This window comes from Balaenoptera musculus, chromosome 2 (assembly GCF_009873245.2).
Source record: "Balaenoptera musculus isolate JJ_BM4_2016_0621 chromosome 2, mBalMus1.pri.v3, whole genome shotgun sequence".
In the NCBI taxonomy this organism is placed as follows: domain Eukaryota; kingdom Metazoa; phylum Chordata; class Mammalia; order Artiodactyla; family Balaenopteridae; genus Balaenoptera; species Balaenoptera musculus.
The window spans coordinates 127634646-127656054 of NC_045786.1; the positions used below are offsets into that span (position 1 = coordinate 127634646).

At 38.0% G+C, this 21409-nt stretch overlaps 1 protein-coding gene across 1 annotated transcript in view; it reads right to left on the reverse strand.

Moving 5' to 3' along the window:
- NID2 (nidogen 2) overlaps positions 1-21409 on the reverse strand; it is a 79113-nt gene that overhangs the window by 22711 nt on the left and 34993 nt on the right. The gene's annotated exons all lie outside the window — the stretch shown is intronic.

A 21409-nucleotide genomic window follows, 5' to 3' on the forward strand; every position in this document is an offset into this window, starting at 1 on the left:
GATTAATCTTGCCATGACTCCATCCATCCACTGGGTAGTGATGACTGTTAACATCTGAAATCTTCCCTAAAGACCTTTACTTCTAGATCGAATGTAACAGTAATGTGTATTAAGCACTTATGTGCCTAGCACTGTTCTAAACCCATACATATACCATTCCATTAAATACTCATGTCTATAACGTGAGGAAGGTATCATCATCATCTTCATTTTACCGCAGCACAGAGAGGTCAAGTAACCTGCCCAAGGTCACACAGCCAGAAGAGGTGGATGCATCAAAAAGTTGGGCAGTCTGGCTGCAGAGCCCACCCATGCTTTCCATCATTTTGCTACAACTACCACCAAAAGAACTTCATGAAGTCATCTAATCGAAGCCAAGAGCACAGAGATGGTGGCGCTGGAGACAGCCCCAGTTGCCCAGACTGGATGAATCCATTAACTTTGGGCACTTCCATTTACTTCTCCGATTCCTCAGGTGTAAAATGAGAATAAAAATAATGCTTATATCTGCTAGAACTGCTGAAGAAAATAAAGAAAACCCAACTCAATGTATGTGAAAGGAAACTCCACCACAGGCCAGCCCACCCAGCCCCCAGTGACTGCGTTCCTTCTTCCTCATCAGCCGGGCAGAGTTCATTCTCGCTTGAAGTTTTAGCTCTGTCTCAGTCCTGTGAATTAATTCTGACCTTAGATTCAAAAGATTGCATGAGCCCCACCCAAACCTCCTGGGCTCTACCTCAAGCCATCCCTGCTCCTAATGGGGCTCCATCTAAGTCATGATAACTTGACTTCTGTCCCCGGGTTTCTGTCTCAACAGCCAGCTTGGGGCACAAGCCTACCTTGCCCCCCACAGCTGTCTCACTACCCTAGAAACCAGCAGCTTGGCATCCATAGACTTTGGCAGTACCACCTCCTCCTGGACTCCCTTTGCTTTCACTCTAGCTCACCCACATCTCCCCACCCCCTGACCTCATGTGAGTGGGCCTCACCCACATAATTCCCAGTCGAGACCCAAGTGCTTGCTGCTGTCACCTGCCTCACAGATGGACTTCCCTCCAGTCCTTAGGATGCCTGGTCATTTCCCCAGTGCTAGCCCACCGCCCACGTTACGACTCTTCCAGTTTCCTCTATGAGTCTGCTGTGAATGGGGATGCCTTGGCCGAGTCCCTGATGGGACGCCTTCACTTTCTGGTAAACTCCCATCATCGCTTTATAAGAAACACCACGTGTGGTCCCGTGGTGGAATATTCTCCTATCATTGATTCCCACATTATGGCCTGAAAATAAGGAGGGCCATGGTTTTATCCTCAGTTCACCTCAGTGACACTGGCTGGAGTAACGGAATCTTTGCAAGAAAACAGGACCAACAGTGGCTCTAGCATTTTTAAACCTGAGGAACTGAAGTACGCCAGCAGAGGCCTCGCTCCCCAAATCACGCAGACATCCTTGGACGTCCCTCATCCCTCCCCCTCTGGTTCTCTTGCCAGACGGGCCCAGGAGCACAGCACTGGGGTTGTAGTTGCAGGGTTGACTTGATCGTATTGACCAAGGTCCTGAGTCAGTCCCCTGTGTGCTGCAGTTGAGAACGACAGGGTTGCATCCTCACTGAAGGCCCCACGTGAGACAAGAACCTGATTGCCCCCCATTATTCCCTCTCCATTTTAGGAGAAGGTTTTGTACCAATTCCTGACGTACCCAGTCAAAGGAAGAAGTGAGCTTTGAAATGTTTTCGTTTACAAACACTAGTGGCTTAGCCCTCATGTTCAGTACTTTCCAGTATCAAAACTTCACCGTGGCACACTTCAGCAGAGATTAGTGAGTATACGTAATGTCAGGAGTTTACCACCCGGTGAGGCATTAAAAGAAAAAAAATGGGCTTCCCTGGTGGCGCAGTGGTTGAGAATCTGCCTGCCAATGCAGGGGATACGGGTTCGAGCCCTGGTCTGGGAGGATCCCACATGCCGTGGAGCAACTAGGCCCGTGAGCCACAACTACTGAGCCTGCGCGTCTGGAGCCTGTGCTCCGCAACAAGAGAGGCCACGATAGTGAGAGGCCCGCGCACCGCGATGAAGAGTGGCCCCCGCTTGCCGCAACTAGAGAAAGCCCTCGCGCAGAAACGAAGACCCAACACAGCCATAAATAAATAAATAAATAAATAAAAATTAAAAAGAACAAAAGAAAAAACATGCAGCACAAAAGCTGATTGGCAAACTTGGACGGGACACACTAGCGTACCTGAAATTGAGGAGAAAGTGTGCATAATTACATCATGCTGACTTAAAATAGACTTCACTGACAGCAAGGTCACATCATTTGCTGAGCCCAGTGCAAAACGAAAATGTGGGACTCTATGTTCATAAATTATTAAGAGTTTCAAGACGGTGACAGCACAGCTTTAAACCAAGTGTCAACCCTTTCTGAGCCTGAGGGCCCTGTGCTCAGAATTTGGTTTCCAACAACACTGTATTAAAAACCCATTTCTAAAAATGTTTGGTTATTCATTCTCTATGGCTAGTTTAGCTTTTCTCCTATTATAGTAAGTAAAGAAGAGCTGTATCCTTCTTAAGACATTTTCTATTTCACCCTTACCCTCTGAACAGCTTGACTCTCTGACAGAGGATCTGGAACTAATTTACTCATTCAATCAACAGGGGAAGAGTGGTTTTCCTTAAAGGAACAGTCCGTTCAGCTTCAACGCATGGCCCTCCGCCCAAAGGCTCCTCAACTGGAGAGCTGAGCGGGGGCAAAGGCAGGAAGCGTTCCTGGATCCTGTCCTGTGAACCCACCGATACCAGCCAAGCCGCACTGGAAGCTCAAACTCTCGGGGAGGGCAGGGGGCTGACTGGAGGGTTGTGGAGGGTCTGGAGACTGCTTCTAAATCCCAGGACACTGAACCAGGGGCTCCCACGTCAGGTGGGGCAGCTGTGTTGTTTCACGTGCATTCCAGCCAGATAACTGCTCCCTCCAGAAAAATGCAAAGGCTCTCGTGAAGATACTGCCATGTGCTGCGAGGGGAAAGAAAAAATAGGTTGTGTTTTGTTTTCCTTTTCATAAATTTTCTTCTTTCTTCCCCATTTTTCTCCTATTCGGGTAGAATGAACAGTATGGCTGTTTTCTGTAGGGGTGGATGAGCAGGGTTGAAACGCAAAGGGTAAATCCCCACGTTCCTTCTTTTAAAGTTTGGTCTATATTACGAGGCAGTCCCGGGGTCTGTGGAGTCGATGTGGAGCCGCAGTGCCTTTGGGGGGAAAGAGTGGGCTCTGGAGCCGGCGTTGGGTTTGAGTCCCAGCTCAACACTTCTAGCTGTGACCAGGCAGATTACTTCATGTCTACACCGCAGTCTCTGTAAAATGAGTCATAATTCCCTTACTGGGTAGGGTTGTGGTGGGGATTAAATGAGTTAATTCATGCAAGGTACTTAGAACAGTGCTTGGCATCAAGAAGACTGTCCTTTGCTACTACTAGCACTACTACTACTACTTATTATTATTTGACCTGGGTAGAAGGGAAAAATCATGCAGTTCTAAAGGCAAATTAGCAGCTTGGTACCTGGCCAGTTTGCTGGCTTTCTGACCCTTTGCTACTTCTCCCTCTGGGTATGTCTCTAGGAAAGATACACCCAGAGATCTGTCTTTTCCTTACATGATTCCAGAGTCTGAATGAGACCTTGAGGGCTGGGAGGCTCTCCTGATAAACTACTCTTCTTACAGATCAGACGCCTACACCCAGCGAAGGGCTGAACTGGACATTCAAAGGTGAAGGTCATTTTCCCCTGGTGTTTTTGTTGAAATTTCTCCTTGAGATCTTTTCCTTCCTTCTGAGGTACGTGTTCCTGTAAAGTCAGCTGACATTTTTATACTATTAATTCACTACCGTATAATCCCTTCTTCAGACAGTCAATGGCTGTGCGCCCCCCCCAGCCCAGTTTCTTAAAACCAAACCAGCCAACCAACCACACCAACAAGCTCAGGATTCCCGTTTCAAATCACCTCTACATCCTAGAGAGGAGCCCTGTCCTCTTACCTTAATCTCCTGTTATCATACTGCTGAAGTGACCACTGCACATCGAGCCCAAGGAGGCTTAAGGGGCCCTCAGCTCCAGTGGTGAAGCACAGACTCGCCAGTTACACACTCACCTCTCTGAGGTGTGGATTCCGGGCTCAGCAGTATCAATACAGAACTGAACAAGGGAAACATTCTTTCTCCTCATGTGCCTCTTCTAGGGGAAAACTGCCTACTGGTTTTCAGAATTAAAATGCTCCCTTGATCTGACAAGGTCATTTCACATCTGTAGAGTTCCCTGACTTCCCAGGCTCATCCTCTGGCTTGCCTAGAACATTTTTAAAAAATTAACATACTTTATTTTTTTTAAACAGGTTTAGGTTTACCAAAAAATTGAGCAGAAAGTACAGTTTCCATAGCTACCTCCCATCAAGTTGCACAGTTTCCTCTGTTATTAGTATCGTGTATTAGTGTGGTACATTTGTTATAACTGATAAACCAATATTGATGTATTGTTATTAACTAAAATCCATAGTTTACATTGGCATACACCCTTTGTGTGGTCCAGTTCTATAGGTTTTGACAAATGTATAATGATGTGTATCCACCATTATTGTATCATACAGAATAGTTTCCCTGCCCTGAAGACACCCTGTACTCCACCTATCCATCCCTCTCTCCCTCCCCCTGAGCCCCTGGCAACCACTGATCTACTTACTGTCTCTACAGTTTTACCTTTCCTAGAAAGTCTAGAATCACACAGTACAAAGCCTTTTCAGACTAGCTTCTTTCACTTAATAATATGCACTTAAAGTTCCTCATGTCCTGTGGTTCCTTGATAGAGCTAGAACATTTGTATCCAGATTTTTAATCAAGCTTCACAGGTGATGATGATTGAAGTATAAGAACCACTGCTTTAGAGTTTTGGTTTTTTCCCCACAACTGTTTTTTCAAATTGAGATATAGTTCACATACCATGCAATTCACCCATCTAAAGTACACATTCCATGCAAATGGAAATGAAAAAAATGAAAAACATCAAGTGCGCAATTAGTTTTTAATATATTCACAGAGTTGTGTAACCATCAACCACAATTAATTTTAGAACATTTTAATTTTAATCCCCCCTAAAAGAAACCTTGTACCTTTTAGCAATCAACTCCCTATCCCACTATTATGCCTCCAACCTAGGCAACCACTAATCTACTCTCTGCCTCCGTAGATGTGCCTATCTGGATATTTTGCATAAATAGAATCATGTAATATGTTGTCCTTCATGACTCATTACCTTCACTTAGCATTATGCTTTCAAAGCTCATCCATACTGTACCATGTAACAGTGCTTCATTCCTTTTTATGTTTTATGTTTATGTCTCTATGGCGTGTCCTCTCCACCTAGATTTTCAAGATGCAACATCACCCATTATAGAAGAACTACTACACTTTCATGATCATACGTTAATAATCATCTTTTTAATCAGCTCCTTGGTCCTCTATATTATTTTACTCATATTAACAACTAAACTAACACATACAAGTACAATAGATGCACAAGAAGTAGAAGCTGTCTGGACAATCTTACCAGCCATTATCCTAATTCTAATTGCCCTGCCATCATTACAAATGCTTTACATGCTGGACTAAATAACCCTTCCCTTACCGTAAAGACTATAGGACACCAATGGTACTGAAGCTATGATATACAGACTATGAAGAATTAAATTTTGACTCCTATATCATTCCAACATCAGATCTAAAAACAGGAGAATTACGACTAGTAGAAGTAGACAACGGAGTAGTTTTACCTACAGAAATAACAATCCGAATACTAACCTCCTCAGAAGACATTTTACACTCATGAGCTGTGCCTTTACTAGGCGTAAAAACAGAGGCAATTCCAGGATGCCTAAACCAAACAACTCTCATATCACCACAACCAGGTCTATATTACGGACAATGCTCAGAAATTTGTGGATCAAATCATAGTTTTATACCCATTGTCCTTGAACTAGAACCACTAAAATACATTGAAAAATGATCCTCATCAATATTATAAATTCCTTAAGAAGCTAAATAGCATTCACTTTTTTAAGTTAAAGACTGGGGGTTAAAACTCCCTTTCATGATATGCCACAATTCGACACATCAACATGATTTATTACTATTCTATTAATAATTCTAGTCCTATTATATTCCAACTAAAAATTTCAAAATGTACTTATTATTCAAATCCAGAATTGATGTCTACCAAAGTACAAAAACAATCTACCCCTTGAGAAACAAAATGAACGAAAATCTATTTTCCTCTTTCATTGCCCCAACAATAATAGGACTTCCTATTGTTATCTTAATCACTTTATTCCCAGGTATTTTATTCCCAACCCCTAATCAACTAATTAACCATTGTATAATTTCTATTCAACAATGATTAGTTCAACTCACATTGAAACAAATAATAGCTATTCACAATCACAAAGGACAGACCTGAGCACTAATACTTACATCACTTATTTATTCGATCAACAAATCTATTAGGACTATTACTACATTCATTCATACTACTACACAACTCTCAATAATATTAATAGCAATTTATAATATTAGGAATATTATAATAATAATATTAGGAACAGCAGTTTCTCTATGGGCAAGAACAATAATTACAGGCTTTCATCAGAAAACAAAAGCATGCTTAGCTCACTTTCTACCACAAGGAACACTGGTTCCTCTTATTCCTATGCTAGCAGTCATCAAAACTATTAGCTTGGGGCTTCCCTGGTGGCGCAGTGGTTGAAAGTCTGCCTGTCAATGCAGGGGACACGGGTTCGAGCCCTGGTCTGGGAGGATCCCACATGCCGTGGAGCAACTAAGCCCGTGAGCCACAGCTACTGAGCCTGCAAGTCTGGAGCCTGTGCTCCGCAACAAGAGAGGCCGTGACAGTGAGAGGCCCGCGCACCGCGATGAAGAGTGGTCCCCCGCTTGCCGCAACTGGAGAAAACCCTCGCACAGAAACGAAGACCCAACACAGCCAAAAATAAATAAAATAAATTAATTTAAAAAAAATTCTATGAGAACAAAGTTTAAAAACAAAAAACAAAACTATTAGCTTATTCATTCAACCAACAGCTTTAGCCATACTATTAACAGCTAACATCACAGCAGGACCCCTATTGATTCATTTAATTAGAAGAGCGACTCTAGCATTGCTGAGTATTAGCACCACCACAGCTCTCATTACATTTCCTATCCTTGTCTTACTTACTACCCTCAAATTCACCATTGCAATAATTCTAGTTTATGCATTTACCTTACTAGCAAATCTTTACCTACATGACAATACATAATGTCCCACCAAACTCATGCATATCACATAGTAAATCCCAGTCCCCGACCCCTTACAGGAGCTCTCTCAGCCCTTCTAATAACAGCAGACCTAATTATATGATTTCACTTCAATTCAACATTATTATTAGCACTAGGCCTACTAACTAATGCCTTATCAATATATCAGTGATGACAAGGCATCATCTGAGAAAGCACTTTTCAAGGCCATCATACACCAAGTGTTCAAAAAGGACTTTGATATGGAATAATCTTATTTATTATTTCAGAAGTCCTCTTTTTTACCAGTTTTTTTTTTGAGCCTTCTACCACTCAAGCCTTGCCCCTACACCTGAACTAGGGGGATGCCGACCACCAACAGGTATCTGTCCTCTAAATCCATTAGAAGTACTACTTCTTAATACCTCCGTATTATTAGCCTCTGGGGTGTCAACTATCTGACCTCACCACAGCCTCATAGAAGGAAACTGAAAACACATACTCCAAGGTCTTTTTATCACAGTCGCCCTAGGTGTTTATTTTACTTTTCTACAGGCCTCAGAATATTATGAAACATCCTTTACAATTTCAGATGGGGTATACAGGTCAACTTTCTTCATAGCTACAGGATTCCACAGACTGCATGTTAACTATTGGCTCTTCCTTATTGTCTGCTTCTTTTTTTTTTTTTTTTTTTAATTTATTTATTTATTTTTGGCTGCGTTGGGTCTTCATTGCTGTGTGCGGGCTTTCTCTAGTTGCGGCGAGCGGGGGCTACTCTTTGTTGTGGTGCGTGGGCTTCTCATTGGGGTGGCTTCTCTTGTTGTGGAGCACAGGCTCTAGGCACACGGGCTTAAGTAGTTGTGGCTCGCGGGCTCTAGAGCGCAGGCTCAGTAGTTGTGGCACACAGGCTTAGTTGCTCCGCGGCATGTGGGATCTTCCCGGACCAGGGCTCGAACCCGTGTCCCCTGCATTGGCAGGCAGATTCTTAACCACTGCGCCACTAGGGAAGTCCCATCGTCTGCTTCTTACGTCAATTAAAATATCACTTCACATCTAACCACCATTTCAACTTCAAAGCCACTGCCTGATGTTGACATTCTGTAGATGGAGTGTGACTATCCCTTTATGTATCCATTTATTGATGAGGATCTTATTCTTTTAGCATTAAATAGTACAGTTGACTTACAGTCAATTGGCTTCAGCAGAATCCGGAAAAGAATAACTCTAATATTGACATTAATTACAAACATAGCACTAGCCTCACTACTTGTATTTATCACATTCTGACTTCCCCAATTAAATATTTACACAGAAGAAACAAGTCCTTAAGAGTGCGGATTTGACCTTATAGGATCAGCACGTCTACCTTTCTCCATAAAATTTTTCCTGGTAGCCATTATATTCCTCCTTTTTGATTTAGAAATTGCTCTTTTACCCCCTACCCTGAGCATCTCAGACAAATAATCTAAAAACAATACTCATTATAGCTTTATTCCTAATTTTATTACTAGCAATAAGCCTAGCCTAATGAATGAACCCAAAAAGGACTAGAATGAACTGAATATGGTAAATAAACTAAAATAAATGATTTCAACTCATTAGATTAAGTTCATAATTACCAAGTGCTTTTAGTGTATATAATTATTATAACATTTACAGTATCTCTTATAGAATTATTAATATATTGATCTCACCTAATATCTTCACTATCATGCCTTGAAGGCATAATATTATCACTATTCATTATAGCAACGCTAATAATCCTAAATACACATTTTGCCCTAGCCAGCATAATACCAATTGTTCTGCTAGTATTCTCAGCTTGAGAAGCCACACTCGGACTATCACTACTAGTAACAGTATCAAACACATATGGCATTGATTATGTACAAAATCTTAATCTCCTCCAATGTTAAGTTATTATTCCTACAATTATACTAATACCACTAACATAATTATCAAAGAACAACATAATCTGAATTAATACCACAGTCCATAGCTTATCAGTCTCATAGCCTTTTTCTTCTTAATCAATTTAATGACAATAGCCTCAACTTTTCACTAATTCTTTTTCTCCAGCTCCTTATCAGCACCATTATTAATTTTTACAACATGACTGTTACCATAAATATTAATAGCCAGCCAATTTCAGCTACTCAAAGAATCATTAACTTGAAAAAAATTATATATTACCATGCTAATTACATTACAAATATTCCTAATTATAAAATTCACTGCCACAGAATTAATCTTATTTTATATTTTATTTGAAGCAATACTAGTTCCAACACTTATTATCATTACCCGATGGGGTAATCAAACAGAATGTCTTAACACAGGACTTTATTTCTTATTTTATACACGAGAAGGATCACTTCCACTCCTAGTAGCACTAATACATATTCAAAACGTCACAGGCTCACTAAATTTTCTAATACTTCAATATCGAACACGAGCAATAGCCAACTCCTGATCCAACATTTTCATATGACTAGCATGTATGATAGTCTTTATAGTAAAAATACTCTTCAACGGCCTTCCCCTTTGATTACCTGAAGCACATGTAGAAGCCCCCATTGCAGGATCCATAGTCCTTGCAGCCGTACTACTAAAACTCAGAGGCTACGGTATATTGCGAATTACAACAATACTAAACCCACTAATATATGTCATAGAATACCCTTTTCTCACACTCTCCTATGAGGAATAATCATAACTAGTTCAATTTGTTTATGCCAAACAGATCTAAAATCACCTATCGCGTATTCTTCAGTCAGTCACATAGCACTTGTTATTGTAGTCATTCTTATCCAAACACCTTGAAGTTATATTGGAGCCACTGCTCTAATAATTGCCCACTGCCTCACACCATCCATATTATTCTGCCTAGCAAATTCAAATTACAAACGAATTTACAGCAGAACAATAATTGTAGCCCGAGGTCTACAAACATTCCTCCCATTAATACCAACATGATGACTACTAGCAAGCCTAACAAACCTAGCTCTACCCCCTAACTATCAATCTAATTGGAGAACTCTTTGTAGTAGTAACATCCTTTTCATGATCAAATATCACCATTATCCTCATAGGAATTAACATAGTAATTACCACCTTATACTCACTATACATATTAATTGTAACACAATGAGGCAAATATACCCACCATCATTCACATGAGAAAATGCCCTCATAACCCCTTCACGTTTTACATCTCTTACTCCTATCATTAAACCCCCAAATCATTTTAGGGCCCTTGTACTGTAAATACAGTTTTAAAAAACACTAGATTGTGAATCTAGTAACAGAAGACTAAATATTTTTATTTACTGAAAAAGTATGCAAGAATTGCTAATTCATGCTTCCATATCTAACAGTATGACTTTTTCAAACTTTTAAAGGATAGCTATCCATTGGTCTTAGGAACCAAAAAACTGGTGCAATTCCAAATAAAAGTAATAAACTTATTTTCCTCTTTCACACTAGTTATACTATTTATACTAACGATACCAATTATAATAAGAAACACCAACATCTACAAAAGTAACACATAACCATCCTTTGTAAAAAACCACTATCTCATATGCTTTTATCACCAGCTTAATTCCAACAATTATATTCATTCATACAGGTCAAGAGATAATTATCTTAAACTGACATTGAATTACTATCCAAACCCTTAAATTATCACTTAGCTTCAAAATAGACTATTTCTCAATATTTGTGCCAGTAGCATTATTTGTCACATGATCTATTATAGAATTTTCAATATGATACATGCACTCAGATCCTAACATTAATCAATTCTTTAAATACTCCTTTTTCTTATCACAATACTAATTCTTATCACTGCTAACAATCTTTTACAACTTTTCATTGGATGAGGAGTCGGAATTATATCTTTTCTGCTTATCAGGTGATGATATGGACAAGCAGATGCAAATACAGCCGCTCTCCAAGCAATGTTATATAATCGCATTGGAGACATTGGACTTATTATATCCACAGCATGATTTCTATTTAATTGAAACTCATGAGACATACAACAAATCTTGATACTTAACCAAAATCACTCAAACCTACCTCTAATAGGACTTGTGTTGGCTGCAGCTGGAAAATCCACCCAATTTGGCCTCCAGCCATTCCCTCAGCAATAGAAGGCCCTCCTCCCGTTTCAGCTCTGCTTCACTCAAGCACAAGAGTTATAGCAGGTATTTTCCTACTTATCTGCTTTTACCCTTTAACAGAGAATAATAAATTTACCCAAACAATAACATTATGCCTGGATAAACCTAACTACATTATTTACAGCAATATGTGCTCTCACCCAAAATGACATCAAAAAAAATGTTGCCTTCTCTACTTCAAGCCAATTAGGCCTTATAATAGTAACAATCGGTATTAACCAACCTTATCTAGCATTTCTCCATGTTTGCACACATGCCTTTTTCAAGGCCATCCTGTTTATTTGCTCTGGATCCATTATTCATAGCCTTCATGATGAACAAGACATTCAAAAGATAGGAGGTTTATTTAAAGCTATACCTTTTACCACAGCGGCCCTCATTATCTGAAGTCTCTCACCGACAGGAATACCGTTCCTCACAGGTTTCTACTCTAAAGAACTAATTATCGACACTGCTAACACGTTGTACACCAACGCCTGAGCCCAGCGAATAACTCTCGTCACCACATCCGTTACAGCTGTCTATGGCACTCGCATTATTTTCTTCGCACTATTAGGACAACCTCGCTTTTCTACTTTAACTTTAATTAATGAAAACAACCCACTGCTAATCAATTCTGTTAAACGTTTATTAGCTATAAGTATCTTTGCTGGATTCATTACCTCCAGCAAAATTCCCCGAATGACAATCCCACAAATAACTATACCTGATTACTTGAAACTAACTGCTTTTGCTGTGACCATCCTAGGTTTTATTCTGGCATTTGAAATCAACCTCACTACACAAAACTTAAAATTTAAATATCCCTCAAACTTCTTCAAATTTTCCAACCTCTTAGGTATTTCCCCATTATTATACACCGCTTCCCACCATACTTAAATTTATCAACAAGTCAAAAATCAGCATCATGTCTCCTAGATTTAATCTGACTAGAAAGTATCTTACCAAAAACTACTTCCCTTATTCAAACAAAATTTTCTATACTAGTGTCAGACCAAAAAGGCCTAATCAAACTATATTTTCTTTCATTCCTCATCACCCTTGCCCTAAGCATAATTCTATTTAATTACCATGATAACCTCTATAATAACCACAACACCAATAAGTAATGATCAACCAGTAACAATTACCAATTAAGAACCATAGCTATACAGCACTGCAATTCCTATAGGCTCTTCACAAAAAACCCAGAATCACCTGTATCATAAATTACCCAGTCCCCTAGTCCATTAAACTTAAATACAATCTCCACTTCCTCATCCTTTAAAACAAATAATACTATTGAAAATTCTATCATCAACCCTGAAAGAAATATACCTAGAACAGTCTTATTAGAGACTCAAACTTCAGGATACTTCTCAGTAGCCATTAGCTGTCGTATAACCAAATACTACTAATATTCCCCCTAAATAAATAAAAAATACTATTAAACCCCCAAGTGAACCACCAAAATTCAACACAATCCCACAACCAACACCACCACCTACAATCAATTCAAGTCCACCATAAATAGGTGAAGGTTTTGAAGAAAAGCCCACAAAACTAATTACAAAAATAGTACTTAAAATAAATACAATGTATGTTATCATTATTCTTACATGGAATCTAACCATGGCCAATGAAATGAAAAATCGTTTTAATTCAACTATAAGAACACTAATGACCAACATCCGAAAATCACACCCATTAATAAAAATTATTAACAACGCAATTATTGACCTCCCAGCTCCATCAAACATTTCATCATGTTGAAATTTTGGCTCCCCACTGGGCATTTGTTTAATTCTACAAATCTTGACAGGTTTATTCCTAGCAATACATTATACATCAGACACAATAACTACTTTTTCATAAGTAACACATATCTGCCGAGATGTAAACTATAGATGAATTATCCGATATCTACATGCAAATGGAGCCTCCATATTTTTTATTTGCTTATTTATTCATGTAGGACAAGGCTTATATTATGGATCCTATACCTTTTTACAAACATGAAACCTTGGAATCATCTTACTATTTACAGTCATAGCTACAGCATTCATAGGCTATGTCTTACCCTGAGGACAAATATCATTCTGAGGGGCAACAGTTATTACTAATCTCCTTTCAGGAATTCCATATATTGGCACAAGCCCTGTCTAATGAATCTGAGGTGGCTTTTCAGTAGATAAAGAAACTCTTACACGATTCTTCACCTTCCATTTTATTCTCCCATTTATCATTGCAGCACTAGCAGCTGTCCACTTACTATTCCTTCACAAAACAGGATCTAAAAACCCCACTGGAATCTCAACTGATATAGACAAAATCCCCATTTCACCCCTACTGTACAATCAAAGATATCCTAGATGCCTTACTGCTAATTCTAATACTAATAATATTAGTGCTATTTTCACCCGACTTACTAGGAATCCAGACAACTACACCCCAGCAAACCTTCTCAACACACCACCTCATATCAAGCCAGAGTGATAATTTTCTATTTGCATATGCAATTCTACGATCAATTCCTAATAAATTAGGAGGAGTAATGGCCCTAATCTTTTCAATCTTAATTCTAGCATTTATCCCAATGCTTCACACGTCCAAACAACAAAGCATAACATTTCGATCTCTCAGTCAATGCGTATTTTGAGTACTAGTAGGAGACCTATTAACACTAACGTGAATTGGAGGACAACCCATAGAGCACCCCCTTCATTATTATCGGACAACTAGCATCCATTCTATATTTCTTTTTAATTCTAGTACTAATGCCAGTAACTAGCATCACTGAAAATAATCTCCTAAAATGAAGAGTCTTTGTAGTATCCATATATCTATTACCCTGGTCTTGTAAACCAGAAAAGGAGAATAACACATCTCCCTAAGACTCAAGGAAGAAGCTCCAGCTCCACCATCAGCACCCAAAGCTGAAATTCTATTTAAACTATTCCCTGAAGATTTGTTATGGGACGTTTACAAGATTACTAAGTACAATCTTAGTATTAAAATAACCTCTTTTTACCATAAATTACCATGTACTTCATGCATAATGTGTATTACCACATTAATAAGTACATATACATCATACCATACATAATACATGATATGTATAATCGTACATTATTTACCCCATACTTATAAGCATGTACATTATTATTACATAGTACATATTATTGATTGTACACAGTACATTAAGTCAAATCAATGCTAGTCAACATACATATCATATCCACTAGATCACAAGATCAATCAGCAAGCTGTGTGAAACTATCAACCCCACTTAGCAGGTGTCCCTCTTCTTGCTCTGGGCCCATAACTTGTGAGGGTTTCTATTAATGAACTTTATCAGACATCTGGTTCCTACTTCTTACTCACCTAAAATCACCCACTCTTTCCTCTTAAATAAGACATCTCGATGGACTAATGACTAATCAGCCCATGCTCACACATAACTGTGGTTTTATGCATTTGGTATCTTTAAATTTTTATAGGGATGCTGTGACTCAGCTATGGCCATCTGAGGTCTTAACACAGTCAAATAAACTGTAGCTAGACTTTAATTGAATATTATTTACCAACATCATCAACCATAAGGTGTTATTCGGTCAATGGCTACAGGACATAAGGAAATTACACACACATACATATATACATACACATACACATTGAACAGGTAAATAACCTGTTTAACAAGCCCTCCTTACGCCCCACTAAATCCCATACTCTACATGCCTATAATGCCCTGCCAAACCCCCCAAACAAGGCAAAAACATATAAATACATAGAATTTAGTTAATCTATCCAACAAACATAAACAATGCTCAAAATAGGATATACCTAGAAAATAAACCCTAATCGTACCAATGAATTACTTAGATATTTACCATTTATATAGACAGGCATCTCCCTAGATCTATGGACCATTTTTATCAAAATTTTAATACTAAATCTAGCACAAATCATACAAAACAACTATATACATGTTACTTTACAATATAAACACAACTTGTTAATGTAGCTTAAAACCTAAAGCAAGACACTGAAAGTGCCTAGATGAGTTTATCAACTCCATAAACACATAGGTTTGGTCCTAGCCTTTCTACTGGTTTTTAATAAAATTACACATGCAAGCATCTGAGCCCCAGTGAGAATGCCCTCTAAATCATTAAAAGGACCTGTCATCAAGTCCACTAATACTAGTAGCTCATAACACCTTGCTTAACCACACACCCACGGGAAACAGCAGTGATTAAAATTAAGTCATAAACAAAAGTTCAACTAAGTTATATTAACTAGGGTTGGTAAATTTCGAGCCAGCCACCACGATCAAACGATTAACCCAAATTAATAGAAATTCAGCGGAAAGCCTGTTAAAGAGTAACATAAAGTTAAATTTTAATTAAGCTGTAAAAAGCCATAGCTAAAATAAAAATAGACTGCGAAAGTGACTTTAGTATTTCCTAATTACACGACAGCTAAGACCCAATCTGGGATTAGACACCCCACTATGCTTAGCCCTAAACCCAAATAATTATTATAACAAAATTATTCGCCAGAGTACTACCAGCAGCAGCTTAAAACTCAAAGGTCTTGGCAGTGCTTCTACAGGAGCCTGCTCTATAATCAATAAACCCCAATAAACCTCACCAACCCTGGCTAATTCAGTCTATATGCCGTCTTCAGCAAGCCCTAAAAAGGAATAAAAGTAAGCATAATTATACATAAAAACATTAGGTCAAGGTGTAACCTATGGAGTGGGAAGAAACGGGCTACATTTTCTATCTCAAGAATGTATTTCTCACTACATGTAGGTTTTTATGAAAACTAAAAACCAAAGGAGGATTTAGTAGCAAATTAAGAATAGAGTGCTTAACTGAATAAGGCCATGAAGTAAGCACACACTGCCCATCACCTTCCTCAAGTATTACAATAGCTTCCTACAATCTATTACTAAACACTAATTATATGAGAGGAGACAAGTCATAACAAGGTAAGCACACTGGAAAGTGTGTTTGGATAAATCAAAGCCTAGCTTACATAGAAGCACCTAGTTTACCCCTAGGAGATTTCATAATTTATGAACACTTTGAACTAAATCTAGCCAACCCCCCACAAGTTTTACTAATATAAGCAAATTAAATAAAACATTTACTCAACATTTAAAGTATAGGGGATAGAAATTTAAAATATCCTCTGGCACTACAGAGATCATACGGTAAGGGAATGATGAAACATTAAAAGTAATAAAAAGCAGTTAACCCCTTGTACATTTTGCATAATGATTTAACTAGTAAACATTTAACAAAGAGAACTTAAGTTAAACATCCTGAAACCAGATGAGTTACTTATGAACAGTTTATTAGAACAAACTCATCTACGTAGCAAAATAAGTAGATTTATTATAAGAAGATTTGTAAGTAGAGGTGACAAGCCTAATGAGCCTGGTGATAGCTGGTTGTCCAGGAAAAGAATCTTAGTTCAACTTTAAAAATTACCAAAAAAGTCATAAATTTTAATGTATTTTTAAATGTTAATCTAAAAAGGTACAGCTTTTTAGAAATGGATACAACCTTATCTAGAGAGTAAAAACACCACCATAGTTGGCTTAAAAGCAGCCACCAATTAAGAAAACGTTCAAGCTCAACAGTAACTTTATCTTAATACCAATAATGAGCAAATCAACTCCTAGCTTTATACTGGACTAGTCTATTGACCAATAGAGGCAATAATGTTAATATGAGTAACAAGAAATATTTCTCCTTGCATGAGCTTACATCAGTAACTAATACTATACTGATAATTAACAGCAAATGAACACAACGCAACATTAAATTATTTATTAAGTAAGCTGTTAATCCAACACAGGCATGCACTCAAGGAAAGATTTTAAAAAGTAAAAGGAACTCAGCAAACATAAACCCTGCCTGTTTACCAAAAACCTCAGCTCTTGCATAACTAGCAGTAGAGGCACTGCCGGCCCAGTGACAACTGTTAAACGGCCATGGTATCCTGGCCGTGCAAAGGTAGCATAATCATTTGCTCTCTAAATAAGGACTTGTATGAATGGCCTCATGACGGTTTTACTGTCTCTTACTTTCAATCAGTGAAACTGACCTTCCCATGAAGAGGCGGGAATAATAAAATAAGACGAGAAGACCCTATGCAGCTTTAATTAACCCCCCAAAAAACTAACTAAACCACTAAGGGATAACAAATTTTTATATGGGTTGACAATTTTGGTTGGAGTGAGCTCAGAGAACAAAAAAGGCTCTGAGTGATTGAAGTCTAGACTTACTAGTCAAAACATATCATCATTTCTTGATCCAAAAATTTATCAGTGGAACAAGTTAGCCTAGGGGTAACAGCTCAATTCTCTTCTAGAGTTCATAACAACAATAGGGTTTACGACCTCGATGTTGGATCCAGACACCCCAATGGTGTAACCTCTATTAAAGGTTCATTTGTTCAATGATTAAAGTCCTACGTGATCTAAGTTCAGACCGGAGTAATCCAGGTCGGTTCCTATCTATTATATATTTCTCTCAGTTCAAAAGGACAAGAGAAATAAGGCCCACTTTCAAAAAGCACCTGATAAATCAGTTAATGATATAATCTTAATTTAATTAATATATACAAAATATTACCCAAGAACAGGGTTTGTTAAGGTGGCAGAGCCCAGTAATTGTGTAAAACTTAAACCTTTATAACTGGAGGTTCAAATCCTCTCCCTAACAAAATGTTTATAATTAACATCTTAATACTCGTTATCCCCATTCTCCTAGCCATGGCATTCCTCACATTAATTGAAAGAAAAATCCTAGGTTATATGCAACTCTGTAAGGGACCAAATGTCGTTGGACCATATGGCCTATTACAACCTATTGCTGACACAAATTATTCATTAAAGAACCATTATGACCAGCTACATCCTTCATTTCCATATTTATTATTGCACCAATCCTAGCCCTAACCCTAGCCCTAATCATATGAATTCCTCTACCTATACCTTATCCCCTCATTAATATAAATCTAGGGGTGTTATTTATAATAGCTATGTCAAGCCTCACCGTATATTCCATCTTATGATCCGGATGGGCTTCCAACTCAAAATATGTATTAATTGCAGCCCTACGAGCAGTAGCACAAACAATTTCATATGAAGTAATACTAGCAATTATTCTTCTATCAGCCCTTTAAATAAATGGAACTTTTACTTTCTCGACCCTCATCACAACACAAGAACATTTATGAATAGTCTTCCCATCATGACCCCTAGCTGTGATTTATCTCCTCTCTAGCAGAAACTAACCAGGCCCCATTTGACCTAACAACAGAAGGAGAATCTGAACTCATATCGGGTTTCAACGTAGAATATGCAGCAGGCCCATTCATTATATTTTTCTTAGAATATGCCATTATAGGGCTTCCCTGGTGGCGCAGTAGTTAGGAATCTGCTTGCTAATGCAGGGGACACGGGTTCGAGCCCTGGTCTGGGAAGATCCCACATGCCGCAGAGCAACTGGGCCCGTGAGCCACAACTACTGAGCCTGCGCGTGTGGAGCCTGTGCTCCGCAACAAGAGAGGCTGCGATAGTGAGAGGCCCGCGCACCGCGCTGAAGAGTGGCCCCCACTTGCCGCAACTGGAGAAAGCCCTCGCACAGAAACGAAGACCCAACACAGCCAAAAATAAAAAAATAAATAACTAAACAAATTAAAAAAAAAAAAGAATATGCCATTATAATAAATATTTTCACAACAATCCTCTTTCTAGGAGCATTCCACAACCCCCGCATATTAGAACTATATACAACCAACTTTCTTATAAAAACACTATTATTAACAGTTTCTTTCCTATGATTTTGAGCATCCTACTCTCGATTCCAATATGCTCAGTTAATACATCTACTGTGAACAAACTTCCTACCACTAACACTAGCCCTATGCATATGGCACGTCTCACTACCTATTATAACATCAAGCATCCCTCCACAAACATAAGAAATATGTCTGATAAAAGAGTTACTTTGATAGAGTAAATAATAGAGGTTTAAGCCTTCTTATTTCTAGAATCACAGGAATTGAACCTATCCTTAAGAATTCAAAATTCTTCGTGCTACCGTATTACACTATATTCTATGCTAAGGTCAGCTAAATGAGCTATTGGCCCCATACCCCGAATATGTTGGTTTATATCCTTCCAGTACTAATAAAATCCATCATCTTTATCATCATCCTAACAACAATTCTCTCAGGGACCATAACTGTAATAACCAGCTCTCACTGACTACTCATCTGAATCAGATTTGAAAGAAATATTAGCCATTATCCCCATCATGATAAAAAAGTTCAACCCACGAGCTATAGAAGCGTCCACTAAATATTTTCTAACACAAGCTACCACATCAATATTACATATAATAGCTTTTCTCCTTAACCTATTATATTCTGGCCAATGAACCATTACAAAAATCTTTAATACAACAGTATCAGTAGTAATAACAATAGCCCTAACCATAAAACTAGGACTATCTCCATTCCACTTCTGAGTGCCTGAAGTTACATAAGGTATTTCATTAATAGCATGCTTAATCTTATTAACATGACAAAAAACTTGCACCCTTATCAGTATTATACCAAATTTCACCATCCATTAACCTAAATTTAATACTATCCTTATCCATACTATTATAATTGAAGAGTTATGACATTCTAAAAATCTATTCATCAATTGATGGGCATTTGGGTTGTTTCCACCTTTTGGCTATTATGAAGTTTTCATAAGCTTTTCTTTCTTTCTCTTGGTATATAACTAGGAGTAGAGTTACTCAGTCAAATAGTAACTTTGTGTTTAACTTTTTTGAGAAACTCCTGTTTTCCACAGTTACACCATTTTACATGCATACCAGCAACATGTGAGGGTTTCAGTTTCTCCACATGCCCACCAACATGTGCTATTATCCATTTTTTGACTATAGCCATCCACATGCATATAAAGTAGTATCTCATTATGGTTTTGATTTTTGCATTTTCCTGATGATTAATGATGTTGAGCATTTTTTCATGGGCTCATTGGATGATGTCTTTGGAGAAATACCTATCTAAATTTTTTGCCTATCTTTTAATTAGATTATTTGTCTCATTGAGTTGTAAAAGTTCTTCGTATATTCTAGATACAAGTCTCTTATTAAATATATGATTTGCAAATATTTTCTCCTATTCTGCAGGTTGTATTTCACTTTGTTGATAATGCCCTCTGAAGTACAAAAGTTTTTTATTTTTTTTTTTTTAATTTATTTTTGGCCATGCTGCTTGGCTTACAGGATCTTAGTTCCCCAACCAGGGACTGAACCTGGGCCACGGCAGCACTGAATCCTAACCACTGGACCACCAGGGAATTCTCAAAAGTTTTAAATTTTGATGACACTCCATTTATCTATTTTTTTCTTTTGTTGCTTGTACTTTTAACATAATATTGAAGAAGCCATTGCCCAATTTAGGGTCACAAAAGTTCACCCCTAAGTTTTTTCTAAAATTTTAATTTAAGTACATTAAGGCCTTTGACCTATTTTCAGTTAATTTTTGTATATGGTGTGAAGTAGAGGTCCATCTTCATTCTTTTTCTAATGAGTATTATTCAATTTTACTGCAATTCTTGTTTGTCTAGAAATAGATTTAACAATACTTCAATATTTTATAATGCTTTACAATTAGGCAAAACACTTTCAGGTTTGCATATGCAACGTTTGCATATGCAATTTCATTTTTTAATTGAAGTATAGTTGATTTACACTATAAGTTTCAGCTGTATAACATAGTGATTCAATATTTTTATAAATCATACTCCATTTAAAGTTATTATAAACTTTTGGCTATATTCCCTGTGCTGTACAGTATATCCTTGTAGGTTA